Source organism: Callithrix jacchus, chromosome 5, assembly GCF_049354715.1.
Source record: "Callithrix jacchus isolate 240 chromosome 5, calJac240_pri, whole genome shotgun sequence".
In the NCBI taxonomy this organism is placed as follows: domain Eukaryota; kingdom Metazoa; phylum Chordata; class Mammalia; order Primates; family Cebidae; genus Callithrix; species Callithrix jacchus.
Window position 1 is genome coordinate 13,692,855 of NC_133506.1, and position 5,230 is coordinate 13,698,084.

General features: G+C 37.0%; 1 pseudogene; it reads right to left on the reverse strand.

Annotated features, from left to right (window-relative positions):
• Nucleotides 1-3,899: 3,899 nt before the first annotated feature.
• LOC144582796 (histone-lysine N-methyltransferase SETMAR pseudogene) lies at nt 3,900-4,915 on the reverse strand (annotated as a pseudogene).
• Between the last annotated feature and the right edge of the window lie 315 nt (nt 4,916-5,230).

Here is a 5,230-nt window from a genome sequence, read left to right on the forward strand (position 1 = left end):
CTTGGATTTCTCCTTCTGTGAGCTGCCCTGGAATCCTTCGCCTTTGGTTGTTTCCCTTACTGATTTGAAGAAGGTGTCTTCGGACCAATTTATGATAATTTTATGAACAATGAGTGCTTAACAAAAAGTGTATTTATTTGCCCATGTGAGCTTCCTTCTTGTTTAACAACCATTTATTAAGCATAAATATGATAAACATTTATCAAAAGTTTAATATTCTAAGGTGACTCAAAAGTCACCTTATTTCATGGGTATGAGATCTAAACTATGAAAAGTCCTTTTAAAAAGAATTTTTTCTAAGAATGTAAAGACTACACACAGCTGTGAGAGTGCTGGAAACAATCCTATAGGAGACTGCGAAAGGCCAGCTGATGTCATCATTTTACCTTCCTGGAATGTCTATTTGTTACACCTTCAAACAGAACTGATCCTTCAGAAAACATTTTCACTATATCTTTGTTCTTCAGCTGAGGTCCTCTTTGGGCCCGCAGACTACAAAATCTCATTTCTAGAGGAGTATAGAAGGTGGTCTAGACTTCTTGCATAAAAAACTAAATTATCATGTATTAGATGCTTTAAAGTATAGATATTTGTGACTAAAGACCTTTTTATATCTTCTAGATATTTGAAAATCAAAGCTCTTCTACCTACAGTTATCTGTCTGTCCTTCTTGCTGTCCCTTCCCCCATTTTGTTCACACTTACTGTTTCCCTTGGCAGCCCACGGTAAACACCTTCCCGTTTACTTCCAGGGAGACAGAGTGAAGTGAGGGAAGTAATATTAGATTGAGGCAAAGACTCCTGGCGTTCTAGGAATCATTTAGGCTTGGAATAAATTCTTATGCACTCTGTAATTTTCTATCTAGATGGGCTTGTAATTGACCTCCAAGGGTCTGTTTCTTCATCCATAAAATGAGAATTATCATAATTTGTTGTGAGCTTAGTAATGTCACATAGGGTGCCTCACTAAATTAGGGTTCCTAGGGTAATCAGTAAGGAATAGGAAAAAGAGTGGGCAGGATTTAAGTGGTGGCAGCCACAGAGGCAAGAGGGCAGTGGGAGACTTGGAAATTGAAAGGGATATGAAAACTCAGCAGGAAATCCATGATGGAAAATGAGACCAATGACTGGCAGAGGCCAAAAGCCTCCTCTACCTCTGCAATTCTTAAGGCAGACTCATACTTCTGAGGGAGATGCTGGGGACCAAAAAGTTACATTTACAGCTCAAATAGCACCAAGGGTAGCATTGTGGTTTTCTTGAAGGAGTTAAAATCCTATTAATGGGGGAAAATGCTTTTCTGGAACTGGTCATTCCATCATAATGGTGGGTAACTGAGATCTTGTGATACAGAAAGATTTCAACTGTTTCCCCATTCAAAGAGGGCATTGTTCATAGCATTCGAGTATTCCAAGCAGTTTGGGGTTTAATACCTTCAGGCATAAACGCCTCTTTAAAAAATTTACCTGTTATATATGGGAATCATTCTAAAATATATGTTTTGTTACTTTGTCTTTTTAAGTGAAACATACTTATGTAATTTAATATTTTCTTCCCGAATCAAGAGAATCATTATACATTTTAGTTTTTATGTCATGCCATAATTGTGATGCTCTCGAGATCTATTAAATAAATGTCTGTTTGAGCTGGTTTGTTCGAATTCCATGTATGCCTTTAAAGTTTTATTCTGTTTTCTTTCTTGCTTTTATTTGTCTTCTCATGTACTGTCAAACAAGTCACAAATATTAATAAAGTAAAGGTAATCAGGCTCTGAATAAAGGCCCAAAGAGCTCTTCTTATAGTTCAAACAACTTCACTTCAAACGTGTTGAGTGACAGAGTGAGACTCCATCTCAAAAAAAACAAAAAACAAAAAACATTTTGGACAACCTCTAAACTTTTCGAGGTCTTTATGATCTGGTGTCAGGGTTTTATTTGATGCAGAATTCCTGAAAAGCTTGGCAAACACATATTAAAATGTTAGAACATATTTTAATATAAAATTTGCTGCTTATTTACTACTTGGGGTTATTGAAATTTTGTGGGTTTTTTTTTTTTCAATATAAATGCTTGAGAATTGACAGCAGTGTTTTTTCTCCAAAGAACTTAAGAATGAAAAGTTTAGAAGAGGTATGTTAACACTGTGACTGAAGGGATTAGTTGATGCCCAAGGGTGACCCTGACATGATTTCAGATATTTTGATGTCATATCTTTCTTTAAGCTGTACAATACGTTAACGTAAAAGCTTCTGTTTGAATTAAGTGAACACAGAGCTTCAATTTTTCCTTTTACCATGTATGCACAGTTGAATACTGATATAGTCTCTCTTTCATTTTTGCACTGTTTCTCAATTTGATTGCCAAAAGACATCAATTTCTTATAAAATTGGTTTCAGACCACAGAGCTTGGATTTCAAGATTTCACTTTTTAAATGAGGAAAGAGTGACAGTTCTATGAAAAAAGTAGTAAGGAAAAAAAGGAAGAGACCAAAGATGACATTTTGAAGGAAGTAATTGCCTTGGCATGGCAGTTTTGAGCCCATGTTAAGTGGTTTCTGGCATGATATGTGATTTTCCTATATGATATCCTGAATGTTTACCAGAAAAATTAAAGACACATGCTAAGAAGTCAAGGCAAACCTGTGAGAATGAAACAGGGCTTTTTCATTTACTCATTCATTAATTGTGGGTTTATATGCATATACACACTCATATATGTATGTAATGCATACACATATAATGAATATATGCACTCCTTAAATATATGTGTGTACACATGTGTATATATACACATGTACCCTTCTCTTTCTCCCCTTTCCTCTCTTTTGCTCTCCCCACTCCCTTCCTTTCTCTCTCCCCTTTCTCTCTGTATCCCCACCTCCAGGGTCTTTCTCCCTTCTCTCTCTCTCTCTCCCTTTTCTCTCTTCTTTTTCCCTCTCTCTCCCTAACTCTCTCCCCTCCTCCTTGTCTTCCACTCCCTTCTCTTTCTCTCTGCCTCTTCTTCTACATTTTCTTCTCCCCTTCTCTCCCTTTCTCTTTCCCTCTCTCTCTCTTCTCATCCCCTCTCTCTCTCATCTCCCTTTCCCTTCCTTTCTTCCTCTCCTTCTCCCTCTGTCTCTGTCTCTGTAGTATTATGTTGTCCTAACTTCTGTGGGGGGATAAAGGAAATAATACAAAATATCTAAGCTTAAGAGCTTATTTTATGTCAGGAGAGAAAAAGATACATTAACATATCTATTTAAGTGAAAAAACCATTTATGATGATTCCAATATTTATGATGATGATATAAGGAATGACAGGAGCAGTATATGATTCAGAGCCAAAAGAAAAATATTAAGAAGCACATTTTCAAAAGTTATTAAAAGGGTAGGCAATGAGAGTTAGAGACATTTGAGGAAGTTACAGAGGAAGAAAAGGAACGAATAGTGGGGAAACTGGTGAGACCAAATGTGCTGAGGCTGAAATGGCCTTGGTGTGCTTGCAAGAGAGTGAGTACGTGAATTTGGCTAGAGAATTTGGGAGTTGTGGGGGGAATATTATTAAAATTATTAGGTAAAAAGTTGAGAACAGACTGTCAAGAGACTTACATGCTGGCTAATTAGTATCTTTTAAAGTTACTTGAGCAGGAAAGTGATGCAATAAGGTTCTATTTAATTGACAGCTGATTATAGAATGGACTGGCAGAGGAGTGTCTAGAAGTAATATCAATTGCAAATCATCCAAACAAGAGCTTAAAAGAGCTTGACCTGTAGATATCACGCCATACATGGAAAAAATAAGACACACAGAAGTAAGGAGACAGTATTTGACAGGTCTGAGTTAAGGCCAAGTTGCTGCAAAAGTAATCATGATTTTGGACTGTGAATTTTAAATCATTATAACTAGGCTCAAGCACATCTTTATTAAACAAAATAGGAACTATTACAATAAACACATTTTTGCCAATAAGAAATGTTTGTTTATTTCTGTAGTGTAAGAATCTGTGCTTTGGGATTTGATGACTCTTGGAAAGCATTTTCTGCATTCTGCTTGTTGTGGATGCGTTTTCCCTGCAAAAAGTTGTTGAGATGCTTGAAGTGGTAGTTGGTTGGCAAGAGGTCAGGTGAATATGGTCGATGAGGAAAAACTTTTGTAGCCCAACTCACTCAACTTTTGAAGTGTTGGTTGTGTGATGTACAGCTGGGCATTGTTGTGAAGAACTGGGCCCTTCCTGTTCATCAATGCTGGCTGCAGGTGCTGCAGTTTTTGGTGCATCTCAGGAATTTGTTGAGCACACTTCTCAGATGTAATGGTTTCTCCAGGATTCAGAAAGCTGTAGTGGATCAGACTGGCAGCAGACCACCAAATAGTGGCCATAACCTGTTTTTGGGACAAGTTTGGCTTTGGGAAGTGCTTTGGAATTTCTTCTAGTTTCAACCACTAAGCTGGTTATTGTGGGTTGTCCTATAAAATCTGCTTTTCATTGTATATCACAATTTCTATTAAGAGATGGTTCATTGTTGTTACTTAGAAGAGAAGACGACACTTCAAAACGATGTTGGTTTCTTTTTGATTTTTTCACTTAGCTCATGAGGCACTGACTTAGCAAGTTTTATCACCTTTCCAATTTGCTTTAAATGCTGAATGACTATAGACTGGGTGATGTTGAGTTCTATGGCAACTTCTCATGTAGTTGTGAGAAAATCAACTTTGATGATTGCTCTCAATTGGTCCTTGTCAGCTTCTGATGGCTGGCCAGTATGCTCCTCATCTTCAAGGCTCTCTTCTTTGAGAACCATCACTGCACTGTACATTTGTTAGCAGTTCCTGGGCCAGATGTGTTGCTGATGTTGTGAGTTGTCTCCTCTGCTTTACGACCCATTTTGAACTCGAATAAGAAAATCATTCCAATTTGTCTTTTGTCTAACATAATTTCCATAGTCTAAAATACATATAAAATAAACAGCAAGTAATGTCATTCACAAAAAACCATAAAGTGAGAAATGCCCATTAAAATGATGTATAACATAGCCACATTTATTTAAGCATGTATTCCAATATCAAATGGCAAATTTCAACAATGCAAAAACTGCAATTACTTTTGCACCAACCTAACATAATGGGCAAAAAAGAGGAGACAGAATCGTAGGTACCTGTGGAGTTTGCAAACCTGGCTGGGCTGATTTTAGTAATGGCAGATGATGAGTTAGATTCAGTAAACTAGAACATCCTTGTTGTCAGTGTAATTGGAAAA